Source organism: Vombatus ursinus, unplaced genomic scaffold, assembly GCF_900497805.2.
Source record: "Vombatus ursinus unplaced genomic scaffold, bare-nosed wombat genome assembly UNPS02014798.1, whole genome shotgun sequence".
Classification (NCBI taxonomy): domain Eukaryota; kingdom Metazoa; phylum Chordata; class Mammalia; order Diprotodontia; family Vombatidae; genus Vombatus; species Vombatus ursinus.
In genome coordinates this window covers 41,042,168-41,062,915 of record NW_020954576.1, presented here as the reverse complement: position 1 = coordinate 41,062,915, position 20,748 = coordinate 41,042,168, and the positions used below count along the sequence as shown (strand labels likewise).

At 39.5% G+C, this 20,748-nt stretch overlaps 1 long non-coding RNA gene across 1 annotated transcript in view; it reads right to left on the bottom strand.

The window, feature by feature from the left end:
* Nucleotides 1-19,712: 19,712 nt before the first annotated feature.
* LOC114050153 overlaps nt 19,713-20,748 on the bottom strand; it is a 14,280-nt gene continuing 13,244 nt past the window's right edge. Inside the window, exon 3 of the long non-coding RNA XR_003569938.1 lies at nt 19,713-20,455. This is a non-coding gene — a long non-coding RNA (uncharacterized LOC114050153). The remainder of the gene's footprint in view (nt 20,456-20,748) is intronic.

The following is a 20,748-nucleotide window of genomic DNA, read 5'->3' as shown; positions in this document are numbered from 1 at the left end:
TGACCACTTGTTAAATTTTCAGTGTGAGCATTTACTCCTTAGAAATTGGCAAATGTTACAAATCAGGGCTTGGTTTGTTGTTTAGTTGATTTGTAGAGCTAAGAAAGTGATGGAGAAGATGTTATGGAATGCAGATGAAACTTAAAAGTATGTCCTGTGCAAAAATTTTTTAGGAGAGTCAGTTGTTGAACATTTACCAACACACCCGTGATACCCTCTTCAATTTCATATTCTTTTGTTTCTAGGTTTTCAGGACACTGCTCTCTCCTGTTGTTTCTACCTGTTGACTGTTCCTCAGTTTCTTTGCAATCTCACCCAGGTATCATCCTAAGGCTCTCTCCTGATCCCTGTTCTCTTTTCCCTCAATGCTATATATCTTACTAGGGGATTTCAGTTCCCATAGGCTTCATAATCATTTCTATGCAGATGATTCCCAGATCCATACATCCTGCCCTAATCTCTCTCCTGAGATCGTTCTTTTTTTTTTTACACTTAATGTAAGTTTTTTTCCAATTACATATAAAGATAGTTTTCAACATTCAATTTTATAAGATTTTGAGTTCCAAATTTTTCTCCCTCCCTTCCTTCCCTCCCTCTTCCCCAGGACAGCAAGCAATCTGATACGGGCCATATATGTATAATCATGTTAAACATATTTCCACATTAGTCATGTTGTGAAAGAAGAATCAGAACAAAAGGGGAAAACCACTAGAAAGGGGAAAAAAAGCAAAAATAGTATATTTCGATCTGCATTCAGACTCCGTAGTTCTTTCTTTGGATGTGGATAATATTTTCCATCATGAGCCTTTGGAATTGTCTTGGATTATTGTATTGCTGAGCAGATATAAGTCTATCATAGCTGCTCATCATACAATGTTGCTCTTACTGCGTACAATATTCTCCTGGTTCTGCTCACTTTACTCAGCATCGATTCATGAAAGTCTCAGGTTTTCCTGAAATCCGCCTGCTCATCCTTTCTTATAGCACAATAGTATTCCATTACATTCATATACCACAACTTGTTCAGCCATTCCCCAATTGACAGGCATCCCCTCAATTTCCAATTCCTTGCCACCACAAAAAGAGCTAATATTTTTGTACATGTGGGTCCTTTTCCCTTCTTCATACTGAGATCCAGTTCTAAATGCCTTTTGGGCATCTCAGATTATAAGGCATAATTATTTTTTCCTCTCAAACCTTCCCTTATTCCAAACCTCCCTATTAGTAATAAGAACACTACTATCTTCCCCAGGCTCCCAGGTTCTGTAACCTTAGTGTTCTTGACTCCTCATCTATGTACAATCTTTTTGCTTAATCTTGTCATTTCTACCTTCACATCATCCCTCCTTCCATTCACACAGTTGCCACTCTAGTTCAAACTCTTATCACCTGTCACCTAGAGTACTGCAATAGCTCTCCGATTGATCTCCCTTTCTCAAATCCCTCCCCTTTTTAATCCATCCTACTCAGCTGCCGAGATGATTTTCCTAAACTGAAAGTGTGCCCATGTCACTCCCCTGCTCAATAAATAAACTCCAGTGAGTGGTAACTTATTACCTTCAGGAACAAAAGCGCTTTGTCATTTAAAGATCATTACCACCTGGCCCCTTCATATTTTTCCAGTCTTCTTACATTTTTCTCCCTTCCCTGCACTCTATAATTCAGCTTCATTGACCTGCTTGGTGTTTCTCAAACACAGCACCCTATCTTCTGTATCTCTGCCTTTGCATTAGTTGTTTTCCTTCCTGGAGTGCTTTCCCTCCTTATTTCCACCACAGTTTCTCTGACTTCTTTTCAGACTCAGCTCAAATCCCACCTACTGTGGGAGGCCTTTCCTGGTTTCACTTCCATACCCACACACCCAAAGTGTCAGTGCCTTCCTTTCTAAGATTTGCTTCCATCCATTCTGTGCATGTCTTGTATGTATCTAATTATTGTCTCCCTCTTTAGAATGTGAAATCTTTGGGGGACGGGACTGTTTTTCCTGTATCCCCACTGGGGATAACTCATTGTAAGATTTTAATGCTTGTTGACAGACTGACTTAAGCATCCATTTCTTCATCTATGTAACCTGAAAGGATTATGAGAAGTAATAACCAGACTTTTCCCCAAAGTCAGATTACATTTATAAAATGAAGGGGTTGGATTAGAGGGCCTCTGAGGTCCCTTTTAGCCCTATATCCATGATTCTATATAATCATATTAGTTTTCTGGTGCTCAATGTCCTTGTCTATAAGATGAAATGGTTGAATTAATCATAGGTACCCAAAGTGGGCGATACCACCCCCTGGGGGGTGCTGGAATGATGGGGGGGGGAAGGTTAATAACCGTGGGTATCAAAATTTTTTTTAAAGGGTTAAACAAAGTAGATTTCCAGGGGGTCACTAAGTAATTTTTTTTTGGAAAGGGGATGGTAGGCCAAATACGTTTGGGAACATCTGAACTAAATGATATGTAAATTCCCTTCTAATTTTAAACGAATGAATGAATAAGGTTTCAGTTTAGTCACAAGTTTAAAAAAAAAGTTCAGCGAAAAAGTCAGTAAAATAGACTGTCTAGTATCCAAAAGACTCAAGAACTGTTAGTGCTTTGGTCTTCAGCAAGTTTTGGTGTTAGTGCACAATCCTCAATTGAAACCATTTTCAAAGGTCCCCAACTCTGCCAATTTGCACCCGAGGGGCGAGCTGGGCTGCCCAGAGAGATAATTTAACTGTTCTTCACCAGTCATGAAGCCTAGACTTTTATAAAGTCTTGTATGCCAATATTTTCATTATTAAAGGATAAGGACTTGACCTGTGGTGTTTCACTGTTATAGGAGACTCCTCCTGGGCAAGGAAACTCCCTCTACTAGGTCAGTTTAGCACCTCCTCTGAAACTTATATTCCTGGACAGATGCTTAGAGCACTCAGAAGTTAAATCACTTATCTCCGTATCACAAAGCCAGAATGTGTCAGAAATGGGACTTCAACCGACTTCTGGTTCCAAGCTCAGCTATCTATCCACTACACCATACTGTTTCTCTTATTATGTGCCAGCAAATAGAGTGGAACCATTCTTCTCAAACCCTTTATAATTTAAGGACTGTCTTAATTAGTCCTGTGGATATGGAGTACTCTGGCTGTGTACCTGTCATCCCTTATTCTTACCGTGTGACCAGCCTATCTTTTCTGCTTATTGTTTCCTTGATGATATCTTTTACTTCTGTTCTTCTCTACTTTTACCCACCATGCACTGTTCCACAACTTTTTTCATGACACTCGTTTTTAACTCATTGGAGACGATTACATTCCATTTCTCACTGACATACAACAGAACCAATAGAATGTTGACATAAAAAAGATGGGTCTTTGTTTCTAAGGGACACTTGGGGACAGTAATGGAATTTGCAATTTCTTGAAGGCAATTTAGCCTACTTTCTCCTATTCACCTCTTGCCCTATAGGTTGTCTATAATAAGCACAATGAGATCTTATATTCTCTACATTTTTCAGTCAATTGTGAAATGGTAAAAAGCCTGCTTGTTTCCTACTAATACCCTCAATAAGGATGCCCTCAATTTATATGTTGATAATTTATATAAAGATTTTTTTATGGGTGGAAGAATAAGTAGGCGATGTTTTCTGTCACCTTTTTTTTTTTTTAGTGAGGTAGTTGGGGTTAAGTGACTTGCCCAGAGTCACACAGCTAGTAAGTGTCAAGTGTCTGAGGCCAGATTTGAACTCAGGTCCTCCTGACTCCAAGGCCAGAGTTCTATCCACTACACCACCTAGCTGCCCCTTCAGTCACCTTTCTTCAACATTAAAAATGTCAGATTTTTTTTCCACACCTTTTATTTTCCTCTTATTCAGTGATATTTTACATAAGCCTCAAAGTCCTTACAATTGTGTCTCCTCCAGCATCTCTATATAACCTTGGTACAATCTATCTGCTTTCCCCATTTTTGTTGTCATTAGTGCCTTTTCTTTTGTTCAGTCATTTTTTAGTCATATCCAATTTTTTGTGACCACATTTGCACTGTTCTTGGCCAAGATACTGGAGAGGTTTGCCATTTTCTTCTCCTGCTCATTTTACAAATGAGGAAACTAAGGCAAACAGGGTTAAGTGACTTGCCCAGGTTCACACAGCTAGTTAATGTCTGAGGCCAGATTTGAACTCAGGAAGATGAGTCTTCCTGACTCCAGGCCCAGCATCTATCCAGTTCACCACCTAGCAGCCCAGTGTCTTTTCTAACTCTCCTATAAACACATCTGGGACTGTGACATTAGAATTTAAATGAAATAGTTCTACTGTCCTTGATGGTGAAAAAAATTGTCATATATATCTTTACAGATCTTTTTTATTTTTTTCTATTTGTTGTCATTCTTCCATTCTTTGTCTTTAAATTCCCTTGAAATGACTTTGCTTAATTGGAGCTCTCATCAAACTTTCTTTTGACTGATTTTATCATCCACTGCTTTTCTTTGCTTTATAAGACAATGCTACTTATAAAATATCTTTCATAAGACTTCTACAAACACATTGATTTTTAACTGCCCTCGGCTGCCATCTCTCTCCACTTGTCAAGTAAGTCAAATGTTTGCTGACTAAGGTGCTTTCTAGGCTCTTTTTGTCTTGGCAATAGTTTTGATATTGCTGCAATGAAGTACTTTATAGTCTTGTCGTAATCTATATTTGCTGCCTTATATCTAACTGCTCATGTTCCCAGGCTCTTCCTTTTTCAATCAGATTGGTCTTTTCACCATCCCACAACACACTTGGGATGATCTTACCATTTTTTGCTCACACCGTATCCCCAAGATGGATTACCTTCCTCCCTCCTCTCTCTTTGCTCAAATTCTATTCCTCTCTCAAAGCCTGAGGGTATTCTATGTAATCTATGAAGCTTCCCTCTTACCTACAGTGATCCCTCCTGCCTCTAAATTCCAATAGCATTTACAATCTGCACCACTCTTTTTGGTATTTATCACTTATTGCCGTGTATTACTTTAAAATGATTCCTGTGATGACAATGACAATTAACAAAAAAGTTAGCCACTAGATGCTACATTTTTTGGCCATGTCACAACTGTTGAAACCATCTGTTGGTTGAGGAAGTATTCCAACTGATGAAATCACAAATCTGTTGAAGCAGTCTAATTCATATATTAACAATAATAATATCAATAGCTCTGATTTCTACGACACTTCAGTTTACAAAGTATTTTCCTCACAACAATTTTGTTAGGGAGCTGCTATTTTTATCCCTGTTTTACCGATGAAGAAACTGAGAGGTCACACAGCTAGTATATAAGCCATCTGTGATCTTCCTCTAATCTGAGCAAAAGCTTAAACACAGATCTTCTGACTCTCGATGTAGCACTCTATCCACTATGCCATCTAACAGCTCAAAAGTAAGACTTATCCATTTTACAGATGAGAAAAAAAGAGGCAGCATTGAGTACTGGAAGGAGTGTTAAGACTTGGAGTCGTGAGACCTAGGTTTAAAGCCTAACTCCAATACATACCAGCAAGTCATTTAGCCTTTCTGAGCCTCAGTTTCCTCCAGGTAAAATAGGTTACTAATACTTGCATGACTGTGCAAACCATGACACATGGTTCTGCTGAGAAACTACTTTCTTATCCTTAGAACTCTATATGAATGTGAGCTACTATTTTTAACATTCCCTTACTTACTTACTCAAGGTCACAGGGCTAATATGTGTGAGAGCTAGGATTAGAACCCAGATCTTGTAACAGCATAACAACAACAATAATAATGATAGTTAACAGTTATATAACACTTTAAGGTTTGCAAAGTGCTTTACAAATATTATTTCATTTTATTCTCATAACAACTCTGGAAGGGTTGGTGCTATTACTGTAAGGTAAATGTTATTATTTTCCTATTTTACAACTGAGGAAATTGAGACAGATAAAGGTTAAGTGACTTAAGTGCCTAGGGTTACACAGCTAAAAAAATGTCTGTCCAGGGCTCTATTCACTGTGACTACAGGTGCTTATCTCAATATTAACTTTTATGTATGTTTCTTTTTTTTTCTGACTATTGTGTAACATTCTCAAGGTGGGGAGGGTGGGTGCATTTTGCATGTCCAAGGGTCTTGCATTCTTCTTTGTATCCCCAGAAATCCTGCAAATAGTAGACTATCTGAATGGATTGATTGACTAGCTGAATAGATTGATTGATTGATTGACTACCACTAACAATTGTCCCAGGGCTATTCATTTGCATAGATAATGTATGAAAGGAAACCATAAAAAGGTCTGTATTTCACAGTAAGTGTCTTCATTTTCTTCTCCGCTTTGTTTTATGTTGGATTAAAGATCCACTAGGTGGCTGTCCATGCATGTGCCTGGAGATAAAATGTGCACAGGGCATTGCCGATAAAATTCTACTACAAAGAAGCAAGAGCCATTTACCTTAACTATTTCCATGGAAAGATAACAATAAACATAAAAAAGATAAAAATAAACATAAAAGATAAATAATAGAAACAATATTTTAGTGACATGGTTATAGTTTTCTAAATTCTATTTAAGAAACACTCGAAAATTTATATACAGATGGCTCTGAATACTACCCCTGCTAATCTGTCATGGGTTTAACTCAATCAAATTCAACAAGCATTTATTAAGTACCTTCTATAGTGCCTAGAACAGTGGTAGGCCCTGGGAATACAAAGACAAAAAAAACAAAACAATCTTTGCTCTTGAGGGACTTAAATTCTACTCCCTCCCTTCCTCTCTCCCTCCCTCTCTCCCTCTCTTCCTTCCTCCCTCCTTTCTTTCCTCTTTCCTTCCCCTCTCCCTCTTTTCCTCCTTTCTTTCCTTCCTTCCCTGCTTCCTTCCCTCCTTCTCCTTTTCTTTTTTCTTTTTTAAAAAAAAATTGTATTAATTTATTTTGAGTTATCAACAATCACTTCCATAAGCTTTTGAGTTTTAAATTTTTCTCTCCCTCCCTCCCCACCTCCCTCCCCCTATATCACAATCTGATATAGGCTATACATATACATTCCCATTAAACATATTTTCACATTCCTTCTTATCTTCTATACTGACTTCTATGTGCAAAGTACTGTGTTAGGTGCTGGGGGACATATAAAATTTAGTTCATAAGATAACAAATCTAGATCTAGAGGGTACCTCAGAAGTTATTTAGCGCAATTCTTTTATTTTACAGATGAAGTACATTGACTTGTTCCAGGTTCCACAGGGAGCGAGCATGAGAGGTGGGTTTTGAAGTCCAATCCAGAGTAAGTGCTTTGTTCACTGGACCATGCTGCCTCTCTTTATGACATAATCCCTGCCTCATTGAAATTTACAGAGGCAAAAGCTTATGGAGGCTTTATAGAGGGATAAGGCATAATTACAACTATAATACATAGTGTTATCTGACGAGTGTTTTAGAGATAAGCAACAGAAAGTGCTTTATGGGAGCTAAGAGGAAAAATTTTTCCAACGATGGGATTAGTAAAAGCTGAGGATGAGATGGCATTTAATTTGGTTCTAAGGATGGGTACAAATTCACCCTGTGAAAAGAAAAAAGACAGAAAGCTCAGGCATACCAAATAGCAGGAGCAAAGGTATGGGGACATGACATTGTAAGCTATATTTAGGAGGCAGAGATTAGCAAACCCAGGGGAGTAAGATGAGACAAAGTTGGATAAGTAGGATGGCACCAGATTATAGAGGACTTTGAATGCCAGACAAAGGAAACTGAGCATTGTTAGGCAGGCAATAAATAGTCACTGAACATTTTTGAGCAGAGAAGTGGCATGTCCAGGTTTGTGTACAAGGAAGCAAGTCTGACATCAAATGTGAAGGATGAAATTGGAGGACCAAAGATCTGTTAGACAGATCTTGAAATAGACTAAGCCATAGGGTAGAGATATAAGGCACACTTCCAAAGCAGTCCTATGGGTGTCTGTTGTGTTTTCTGTTCACATCTTTTTCACATGCCCTAAGAAATGAAAGTACCTTTACTAACATATTTACCAACATTCATTGATGCCCAAATTAAGGAGGCAGTCCAGCCATGGTTAACCTCTTCCTACAACTGTATCCTTTCTTGGCATTTAGGATGTACTGTGTCACCTACATTGGGTCACATGTAAATGCACAGGATTCATATAGCACATTAATTAGGTTCCCTATAGTAGTTTACATCCCTGAAGGCAAATGTGCATGCGTGCACAAAAGGTGTCATAATGTGACATTTTTCTCCTCCTAGGAGGAAAAAAAATTACATATATTTACACAGAGGTAACCTCTGAGAAGAAGGAAAGTTTGCATGCATTTGCTCAAATGAGGTGTATAGAGGGAAATATGAGGAAGAACTCTTGTTTTGACTAGTGGTGTACATGACAGAGAAGCCTAGACACCTGCATATAACTACTTAGAATAGTCATAATAAGTCATTTGCACCTGGATGTCTCAGGTAAGCAATGAACATTGAATCTGGTAGGGGAAAAAGAGTCTGTACCTCATATATGGTACCAGAATAACTCTAATCCCCAGATAAAGCCTAGCAGGTAATTAATCTTAGTAAGTAGTAATAGTAGTAATAGTTCTTCCCGTAAGGATGCAAGATTCTAGGATTAGGAATGAAAAAAGGGAAGCTATAAGTATCTTACCTGTTCAGTATGACATCTGAATCCTTTCAGAACATGGTAGATGTTACTGTTCCTCAGATTTCATTATAATGGGGTCCAAATGAAATCATTTAGTACAGATTAGCCAGAGTTGGCAATGATCCTTACCAACGAAATAAAAAGAAATGCCTAACTCTTCTTTTAAATTATATTTCAATTGTGGCTGCCATTGAGTCTGACAGGGGCCATGTGGAAGGCAGACTGGGTACTCACCATCCTGTCCCTTGCACTCACTCTTCAGGAAGTCAGTCTGTCATACATTTTGTATAGTGATGTTAAGGAAGACAAGAGTATACAGGACGAACGCTTAGTTTTGAATACCACCTGTATGGAGAGAAGCCAGAGGGTGTCTGCTGGAGAAAAAAAAAGTCATCTTACTACTGATTTGACCATAGCAGTTTAAGACAGGCATGGGCCTCTTCTAGGGAAAACTCAGAATTTACTGAATGACCGTAGCAGATAGCAAATCTTGTCCTTGCGGTAAGAGCTGTGCCTGGGGGGCTGTCTTGGCTAGGCTAGCAGAACACACCGTCAGACAAGGGAGCATCATGACCAGGGTGAGGACATAGTTGGGTCAGGAACAATGCTTTCTCAGCTCTTCCCTCGAGCCTGTGAGGCACTGACAAAAGGCGCCTGATCCTACTGTTCGTCCCTCCCAACTCTCACACCCCCTCCCTCCACCACCACCCAAAAGTAGGTTGTCTAGGATGTTGGTGGCGGAGTCACCTAATTTAGAAGCAGATGATAGCACTTGCAGTCCTCCAGCAATGGAGAAACAGCTAAACTTAGCTAGCAATATAAATAACAAAACCGATGACAATAATAAATGACATTTATTTGGACATTTGTAAAACACATTATAATTATTATCTCATTGATCATCATACCAGCTCTGGGAAGTAGGTACTATTATTCTCCTCATTTTTACGGATGATGAAACTGAGGCACTCAACAGGTTAAGTGACTTGCCCAGTTAGTATCTGAGGCTAAACTGTATTGCGCTAGACTCTTCTCCAACTCAAGCCCAGCACTTTATGTAGCACTTAGCTGCCTTTACCTAGTTAGCAAGATTATTCTATAATTAAGTTAAAAAGGAGCTTTCAGATAGGCTGTCCTGGGCTCCCCCTTTGTTCCATCCTGCTTTCCTACCCCCTATGCAATTGGATCTCCACAATGGCCTCCTGCTGGTATCCTAGAGTCTCCCCTGGAAATATGGCAGTGTTCCACACTCCATCTCTCCACCTCCTTCGAGTGACTGAGGGTTCTGTGTTGTTTTCCCTGGGCACAGAAATTCCTAGTTATGTTCTGCCTGGAGACATGACTAGAATTACTCATAATTTCAGTGAAGGGCTGGGAATGGCAAAAAGGAAGATTCAGAAGAGAGACTTTCACCTCACTGAGAGAATGGAGATAAAGGTCTGGGAGCAGAACCAAGGTAGGCCTCAGGTCTCTTTTTAGACAGTTGGATTGTACGTCGGATCAAGGCTTAGTCTTGTACTAATTCAGGAATATGTGGTGATTTAGACAGGAGCTAGCAGACCTCTGTGAAAAATAAAAAGGCTTAGGGGCAGCTAGGTGGCTCAATGGATAGAGCACCAGCCCTGAAGTCAGGAGTACCTGAGTTCAAACCTGGCCTCAGACCAAACACTTGACACTTACTAGCTGTGTGACCCTGGGCAAGTCACTTAACCCCAACTACCTAAAAAAATAAAATAAAAATAAAAAATAAAAAGGCTTACTAAACAAATGAATAAAGAAGATTAGGAGAAGCAATGGGGAAGATGTTTGCTCTACTTAGTAATGTACCATCTCAGGGCCTCAGTTTCTTCATCTATAAAATGAAGGGGCTGGGCAAGATGATTTCTAAGATCTGCCTTCTGCTCTAACAGTCTATATTTCTATATGCATTCTACATCATTGATGTGATGCTTAACAAATGGTTTGGAGCCCTTATTAAACATAGTTTTGGAAATGACTGCTAATGACATTGGCAACCCTGGATATGACTAATCAGACTAATGTCTGATAGTTTGTGACATGACACAGTCAAGTAGATCATGTCAACTGAATCTGTCCCATTTGGTGAGCATCACTCTCTTTACTCTCAGCCCTGTGTGCCCTCACATTCATTTTCTGTCCTTTCATCCTTCTTATCCAAGCTCAGAAATCTTATTTTCAAAGAAACTTTCATAATTTAATGTTACTCAACTCAATTACTCTTTTGCTCCACATCCCCAACAGTGTTTCATGTGCTTTCTTTGTAGTATTGATTTGTTTGTCCTATTTGTATATTGGTTTATTTCAAGGCCAAATATATAAAAATTGCAATGAATGAAAAGGCATGGAAGGGTTGTATTCTGCACCAGTAAAGGAAAGACCACATGACTAAAATTCTGGATCCATCCAAGTGTTAAAATATCACCTTTGTGTTCTTTTGTACAGCTTCCTAAGTCTTGTCTGGGACTTTGCACTTTATTTCTCTCCAAGTATGAATTATATGTCCACCTTCCTTGTATCTCAGCTCCTAGTATGGGGTTCAGTTCACAGTGACTTCTTAATATATGATATGGACCTGTATAGACCTATGTACCTTTCTCACTGTCATATAATATGTTCCTCAAAAGACCCTTCTCCCCTTTCCTTTCTGATTTTGAAGATGAACCACAGAGAATAAATCATATCAGAGAATTCCTCTCTGACTTTATTTCCATCCTCACCTACCTGGGCCTGTTCACTTATTTTCTGGGATCATGACAGCTCCTGAGAAAATAGAATCCTTGCAATACTTGAAGATCACTCAGAATTTTAATAGAGCAGCACTAATATTGCTACTAAAATTATATAATCACAGTGTGCCTGGTGTAGTGCTAAGGTTGCTTTGAAGCCTAGCTCGGCTAATCTGCCATGAGGTTAATAATAACAGCTACCATCCATATAGTGCTTACTGTGTATCAGTGCTTACACTGTGCTAAGTGCTTTTATAGTCCTTGAAACAACCCTGGGAGGCAGGTGCTATTATTATTTACATTTTACAGTTGAGGAAACTGAGGTAGACAGAAGTTAAGTGACTTCCCAGGTCATAGAGCTAGTAAGTGTCTGAGGCTGGATTTGAACTCAGGAAGATGACTCTGTCAGACTCTGGGCCTGGTGCTCTATCTTTTGCAGCACCTAGCCGCCCACTTCAATTTTGTAGGCATTTATCAATCACCTACTAGGTACAGGTTAATGTAATGTAATATAATATAATATGATGTGATGTGATGTGATGTGATGTAATGTAACATAATATAATATGATATGATGTGATATGATATAATACAATACAATGTAATATAATATTACATTATATTACATTGTATTGTATTATGTTATATTATATTATATATGATATCATAGAGGCATGTGTATATATAATGTCCACAGTTATTTTAAGGATAAAGAAAAGAAAAAGAATTGGGGAAATCAGTTGAAAGAACTAACTGGATGATGTTTTACCTTGAGAAGAGAAGACTTATTTGGGACATGATAACCAGCTTCAGATATGTGAAGGGCTATATTGTAGAATAGGGATTAAATTTATTCTGCTTGTCGTTGGAAGATAGGACTTGGAGTGGTGAGTAGACGTTGCAAAAAGGCAGAGGAGAAGAAGTCATCGTTAGGGGTATAAAAAAGTGTTGGCTACCTAAGACCAATGCAGATATTTCATGGATATATGAATAGGTCTGGAATATCCCACCTCATCTTCAGGGAGATTCAATCTCTACATTAGTAGATAGAGAAGGATAACCTGAAGAGCACCAGGATAGCAGAAGGGACAGGTAGGATCTAGGATGGCACTCCCCCACTCTCCTATTATCAAGCAGAATATTGGGCTTGAAATTCTATCTAGCTATTAACATATAGAATATCTTCAGTCTAAGGTTACAATTCTCTTTTTTTTGGAGAAGGGGGAGGAGTAAGGATAAAAGACAATTTTCCTGGTTGCTTGGGGAGGAGGAGTAAGAAGTAATTCTGCTCTAAACCGGGAGCATAACAGCTGTCTTAATGTCTGAGGCTTAGCTTCCCTTCACTGTTGTTTATTGTTATTGTTATTCAGTCATGTACAGCTCTTCATGACCATATTTGGGGTTTTCTTGGCAAAGATACTAGAGTGATTTGTCTTTCCTTCTCCTGATCATTTTACAGATGAGGAACTGAGACAAACTGAGGAAATTCCAGGCTCAGTGCTCTATCTTCTGTACCATCTAGTTTCTCTTCCCTACCATGTACTAATTACACAAAGGACAATTGTGGAGAATGGGCAAACATTTATCAAAGCAAGCAAGTGTAACAGTAATGGCAACTAGATGGCACAATGGATAGAATGTCAGCCCTGGAGTCAGAAAGACCGGAGTTCAAATATGACCTCAGACTCTTACTATAACTGTGTGACCCTGGGCAAGTCACTTAACCCTGTTTATCTCAGTTTCCTTATCAATAAAATGAGCTGGAGAAGGAAATGGCAAACCACTACAGTGTCTCTGCCAAGAAACCCCAAATGGAGTCACAAAGAATCAAACACGACTGAAAAACAACTCAATACTCAACACCATAGAAATAGGTGTAAATTATAGAAATGAATTTAAGCCACAGAATCACCAAGAGGATAAGGCTCTATAACCAAGATCAAGATGGAATTTAGGGGAATTTAGAACTAATTGAATGGCCAGACCCAAAGAAGAGCCATTAATGGTTCAATGTTAACCTGGAAGGAGAGAATTAGTGGAGTGCCCTAAGAATCTATGCTTGGCCCATTGCTGTTTAACATTTTTTGGTGATGACTTGTGTAACAGAGGCTTTTGCTATACACAGATCACCTGACATGGAGCTCTCCACCTTCAGAGAGAAGACTTCCTAAGTACCCCTACCATGAGGACGGGTGAGCTTGCACTGATTGGCTACATAGCCAAAAAGGGCCACGTTTTTAAAAACTGCCAGACTGGGATGCTTGGTTTCTCCCTTGGAGTCCACAGAGCGTGAAGATCTAGGTTTATGCACTGTCTGGGTGATATGAACTTAATTGTCCTGAGAAATGGGCTTCAGGCTGGGATTTTGTCTTATTTGTCTTTTTCAGTTGTAGGTGAAGGGAGTAGAATCTCCACTAGGCCCAGGAATTCAAGCTATGGCAAGCCTGGCACCAAGATTCCAGGAAGGATGTTGTAACCAGCCCGTCCTGTAGAGAAGCCTTATAAAAAGCCTTGGTTCTTGGGACTAGAGCCCAAGGGGAGCTTTGGATTTGGAACTTGTGACTGTGCAATATAAAAACAGAATTTAACTGTGACCCTTATCCTCCTCCTTTCCCCAAAGTTGCAAAAATGCAGCCCCAGCTGGGATGATGCTCCCAAGTGTTGAGTTGATGTTTGTATGTTTATTCTTGCTATTACTTTGAAGTAAATGTTTCTTTGTAAAAAGCTGTGTTGTTAAGTGGTTAAATAGAATTGGGGATGAAGGGAACCACCTACGGTTGGGGGAATACCACCAGCGGGGGCTGGGGCCAATGGCAGAGAGCACAGACACCCCCAAGTCCTCTTAAGGATACTAGAGATCGTGAAAAAGGGGCAAAATGTAACATGCTTGGCCTTCAGGAGATGGGGGCCAGGGTAGTCATCATTACACCTGGATAAATGTATGCTTATTGAATTTGTAGATGTCAGGGAGCTAGAAGGGACAGATAACATAGTGAATGCCAGTCATAATCCAAAAAGTTCAACTGGAATGTCAGATTGAATCTAAGAATATGAAATTTAGTATACATAAATGTCAGATCTTACACTGGACTTCAAAAATAGCTTCATAAGAACAAGACATGGTCCAGAAAGAGTTCATCTGAAACAGTTCATCTAGGGCTTTATTTTGAATTTTTTTTTAAATTCTGAACTTGCTACCAAATAAAATGGAAAATTTCCATATGCTAAAGTAACATAAAAAAAGATTTTAAATGAAAATATGAATATCTTTAAATATAACTTGCTGTTCTTAAGTACATATTGAATTCAAAATATAATCTTCAAAACTATCCTGCTTGTCTGTGTTTCCTTTTGGACTTTCTTCTGTTTTCTTCCGTGCATTTAAAAAAATGCTTCAATGACCCTCTTTTCTTTGTTTTTGGCAATACTATTGCTATCCCCAACCTTATAATTACCCTCCAACCCCATAGGTAACCCTATAGCTACCTCCCAACTCCCCATACCAATTTGAAAACAACAACAAAACTCTTGTAACAAAAATGCATGATCAAGGGAAACAAATTTCCACACTGATGGGGTCGAAAAATGTATGTCTCATTCCGCACTTTGAATCCATTTCCTCTCTGTCTAGATGTTGGGGCAGTAGAAAAAGCTAATGTCACCTTAAGCTAAATTGAGCAAGGCATGAAGTCTAGCAATAGGAAGGTGATAAGATCAAGGTTAAAAGGTGAGGCTTTTGTTCTGGGCATTAAAAATATCTTTGTAAATCAAGTGTTGTAAACATTGATCCTCACTGATACCACATTTGAGACTGTCTCCTGTTTAATGTCTTTGTGGGCTATGCCTTTGAACTAGGTCTTTAAAAAACAGAGATGTAGAGAGAGAGGGAGACCCATAAACTTGAACTCATTTTCCTAGGGAAAAACCAATATACAAGGGGTAAAGGTTTTACAACCATCTGTGGGAGATAAAAAAAATGTATCCACAATATACTTTTTAAGTCTAATATGCTTTATTAAAATGTTCTCCATCACTTTCTTAAGTCTAGTATTACCAACAAAATAATAAATCCAATCTGGATGTGTAGCTTTTGCTGATTTTTGAGGATTCAGTGTGAATGCTCACACTGAAAATTTAACAGTTGGCTGGCTTCAGCACACAACTGCCTACATAAGTGTGAGGTCATCCAGGGAAACTTGTGGTTCCAGGAGAGGATGAACTAGATAACACCAAGCAACTGAGTCAAGCCTCCTGGAGGAAAAAAAAAAGATTTCCTAAATTATGGTGTATGCTGAGTTCCTACACCACTGAGGAGTACTGACAGAAAGGGCTCCAATAGGAGAAACAAACCTATTGTGGCTTAGTTGTTTTTCAGTTGCATCCAACTCTCCATGACGCCTTTTGGAGTCTTCTTGGTAAAGATACTGGAGTGGTTTGCCATTTCCTTCTCCTGCTCCTTTTACAGATGAGGAAACTGAGGTAAACAGGGCTAAGTGACTTGCCCAGGGTCACACAGCTAGTTAGTGTCTGAGGTCAGATTTGAACCCAGGAAGATGAGTCTTCCTGACTCCAGTCCCTGCGCTCTATGCATTGTGCCACCTAGCTGCCCAGGAAGAAACCTAAACTTTCCCTTTTATTAGTACTATGGACTATATATGGACTGCACAAATCTAGGGGAAATTGATTGACTTTAGCAACTCCAATTCTTTTTCCTTGTTGGTTCAGTATGGAGCCCACCTTCTTAGGGTAGCACTAACCTTACTATGGTCCAATCCTCATTTCTATTGTCCAATTAGTCAACAAACATTTTTTAAATGTGTTGGGTAGACAAAAGATAAACTCAAACTAATGCCTTGTACAAAGAGAGCATGAAAGTTCTTTGCCAATTTCTTTACCGAATTTTGTATGTTACACTTTTTCTATAAAATTCTTAAAGCACTACCTCCCAGTCTAGCAAACATCCAAAAAGACAATGATGTCCATATATCATGATTTGTTCTTGAAGCTAGCACTTTAAGGTTTATAAAGCACTTTACAAATATTTTTCTCATCTGATCCTCACAACAACCCTGGAAGGTAAGTTCTATCGTTCCCATTTTATAGTTGAGAGAACTGAGGTAGACAGAGATTGTCAAGTAGCTAGTTAAGTATCTGAGACTGGATTTGAACTCAGTTCTTCCTTACTCAAAGTTCAGCACTCATTCACTACACCATCTCACTACTAAAAGTCTGGGGGACCGTACAGGTCCTTAAGGGGATGGAAGGATGCCTTAGAACATTAGGTTCACTGGGCTGAAATCCATCAATTGATTACCATTTATTAAGCACACCCACTATGCACTAGGCCAGGGGTGGGGAACCTGTGGCCTCAAGGCCACATTGGCTGCAGATTCCTCATCCTGCACTAGGCCTTTTGCTAGACACCTGAGAGAAAAGGACAAAACCCTCAAGGAACTAGTATTCAACTGGGGAAAAACAGCACATACATTTATAAGTAAATGCAACATACAACCAAAGGAAGTACAAGGTAATTTCTGGGGAGATTGGGTGAAGACATTAGCAGCTGAGAGGATTGGGAAAGGACCCAGGTAGGAGGCATAACTTGGAGCTGAGCTTGGAAATATATTTATTAGTAGTAATAACAATAACAATAATAGCAATAGCTCTGATTTATATAACACTTCTCAGTTTACAAAGTATTTTCTGTACAATAACCCTGTTGGATATGTAGTAGAAGAATTCTTTTCATTTTATAGCTGAGAGATGTAGCATTGATTATTCATTGGAAGGAGTACCAGACTTGGAGTCATGGGATCTGGGTTTAAATCCTGATTCTAATACTTAACAGCAAGTCGTTTAGCATCTCAGCCTCAGTCTTATCTTCTGTAAAATAGGTTAAAAATACTTTCATGACCTTCCTCATCTGGTACTGCTGAAGAGCTGGTTTCCAAACTTTAGATTCCTATATGAATGTGAGAAACTATTATTAACATTCAGTTATTTACCCAAGGTCACAAGGCTAGTATGTGTGAGAGCCAGGATTAGAACCCAAGTTCTGTTACTTAAAGTACACTGCTCATTCCACTTTGCTAGGATTGGTTTGTCACATGTATGTGTCCCCCTCTTCTTCCTCTCCTGCCACCTACAATGTAAGGCTCTGGAGAGTAAGGGCTCTCTTTTATATTCATTCTTCTTTGTATCTCCAGGAGTCTGGCAAATAGGAAGAACTTACATTTGTCAGGTGAATGAGTAGTTGATATACTACCTCTATCAGTTATCTCAGGGCTGCTCAGAAGTATGGAATTAAATGGCAATGGAAAATATGACAGTCTGCTATTTACTATATGTAGTGTCATTTTTCTTCTCCTTTTATTTTAAAGACCCACTAGATGGCTATCCTTATATATGCCTAGAGTCTCTACCAATATGTCAAAGCTCTACAGATAAAATTCCGTTACAAATAAGCAAGAACTACTTATCACAATTATTTCTATGGCTAGATTAACAATAGAAACAATGCTAACATATTTACAGCAAATTCTGTTTAGGAAACACTTTGGAATTCATACTCAGGAATCAAGGTTGCTTGGAATGGTAGCCCTGCCAATGAAATTAACTCAATCAAATTCAACAAGCTTTTATTAATCACCTGCTAGGTATAAGTTAATACAAAATATATGTAAGTAAATCCAAATCATTCCAAAGATAGAGAAGAGCAACTCAACTGGGAAAAATGGATGGTCCTCACACAGGAAGTGGGGTTTGAGCTGAGCCTTGAAGGAAGTGGGGGATCCCAAGAAGCTAAGGTAAGGAAAGAGGGCATTCCAGACATGGCTGACAGCCTGAGCATAGATGGAGCTATGGAGGGAGGAAGGCTTATTCTCTAGCGATCCCAAATGATTTGCCCTATCAAGCAGCGGCTGAACTCTAGAATAGTTTTGTGGAAATGGAAAAAGGCAAGCCCACCAGAAAGGAAAGGAGAGTTGTTCTGGACCAGTGTACAAGCTCTAGTGTGAATCTTGTGTGGCTTGTGGCTGTCTGTGAGTTTTAATGAAGCCTATCAATGTATTGTGAACCTGTGTGCTTGCAAGGGAATTGAGGGCCCTTTTACCTTTTCTGTGGAGAAGGAGATGAGCTACTTGCTGGTGTCCTCAGGAGAAACCCACAGTGGAGGCAAAACAAGGTAAATTCTGATGTTCTCGGGTTGGGAACACAAGCTGAAAAGTGATTTTTAAGAAGCCCTAATATTGACCTAGGTGCAAATAAACCCAGAGCAGATCAAAGTTGGAATCACTAGGGATGTAACAGAATGCTGTGTTATACCTTAAAATGAAGACCTATGCAAATATTGCATAGAGAGATTGATAGATGATAGTTTGTGTGTGTGTGTGTGTGTGTGTGTAGACAGAAAGAGAGATACGGTGGCAGGGGAGGAAGAGGGAGAGGAAGGAGAGAGATGGGAGGGAGGGAGGAAGGAGGAGAGAAAGAGAGAGAGAAAGGGGGGGGGGCTCCAGGGGGACTAGGGTGCCACCTTTGTGGGCGATAGGGGGGGGGGTCTTTAGGAGTCCGAGGGGGTGGGGGGGGGGGGGTTTCAGGGCAGTCAGAATCCAGAGGATAGACACTCACTACCAACTCCCCTTCAATTTTCCAGGCAGGAAATGTGTCTATTACACATAAGATACTTGCAGTGTAAGAGTTTGATTTCCTTTGGGAGGTATTTCATGACTTGCAGCCATGCAGCATCACTAGAAAAATATCACTAACAAGCCTTTTTTTCAGGGAGTAGATTGGGGGCAGTCATCAAAAGTACTATACAATTTGCCAGTTCACCATCAACAGTGCCACCTTTAAATTCAGAGTCAGCCGCACAAAGAGGCTGAGTAGACAGATACTCACTAATGTGATTTGCAAGATACCAATCAGTCCCTACCATCCCATCCTTCAGGAGAAATTCATTCTTCATTTCTTTATCCTTAAAGACTTTTCAGTGTTCAAGTGTCTCCAATTAATTGAAAATGCCCCCTAGGAGAGATAAACCTTAAGCCAAGTTTTCCTCAAGTAATTTGGCAACAAAACACTAGGATTTGAAATATATTACTAGAATCTACAAATGTTGGTCCAGGTACCTGGAGATCATGGAGATCCCCAAGGATTAAGAGTGTTACCATAATAAAGAAGACAAATACCATTAGCCAGTAGCCCTAATGAGGACACGAGAACACCAGTCTGACTACATCTACAGGCAACAGAAAAAAAAAAAAGGAAAAGTAGAATTCTTGAACAGCGTTATGACTGGCCTAACATAATGATGCTTAGGAGCTGTTTGTTCTAGCAGGAGGGAAAGTAAAATTATTTAGTATTTCCTGTGTTGTTTGTTTGCATCATGGTGTCCTTGGATGTCCCTTGAGTGTCAGGCTGTTCTCTTCTTCCTATTCGATTCTGTGACCAATTCGTTGTGTCTCAAAGGATCTGTCCCATCTCTATGTACTAACACAATGGATTGACCTTCTAATTGCGCATCAGCAGGCGTTTTTCATCTCTGGACCTGGATAATAGCTGCTTCCTTCCACCATGGAGGCATGGGCATGGGATCCAGTGCAAATTAAAACTCATATAACTGGTGCTTTTCTGTCTGTTCTCCTGAGACTGGAAGGGAACTCCAGGTGCTTCTTAACATAGCTGGTTTATCACTCATGGATCAAGTGATGTGAACTGAGTGTCAGGCTATGGTAAGAAGCGGCCTTCCATCTCCATTTCACCTTCCTGACTCTCCTCTCTCACCTTGAGTACTTGAGTCTATGTTTCTTCTAGCTGAGACATTTTCATTCCCCTCTCAGTCTTCAAAGCCTTGACTTTGTCCACATCACCTTCTCCACCTGCTGTTGTCTCATGACTTATTTCATACTTCTTTTCTTTCTCTTTAAATCAGCAGCAGGACTTGACCACTCTCTCCCACTCCCCTGGCTTGATAGCTCTGTAGAGAGGATGTTGCCCGAAACACAGTCTCTGGCCTCAAGAAACACACGATTCGACTTTTTAAACGCCTGTAGAGTACGTCTCTATTTAGTGAGAGATGCTAAATCTGCAGGGGAAAAAAAGTCTTGTATAGTGGGACAAACAAAGGCAAAGAAAAGCTCAAGTTCCCATGAAATTTACATATTTTGCCCAGAGAGGTAAGATCAACTCCAAACTGGAAAAATTCCTGAGTAAAATACTCTGCAATGTTAACACTATAATGGAGCTATAATCTCATTGATGGTGATATTTCATCTGACAATGTCAATCATTACTCATTCATGCCCATCCTGAGTCTCTTGTTCATGTCATTCCTGTGTGTGTGTGTGTGTGTGTGTGTGTGTGTGTGTGTGTGTGTGT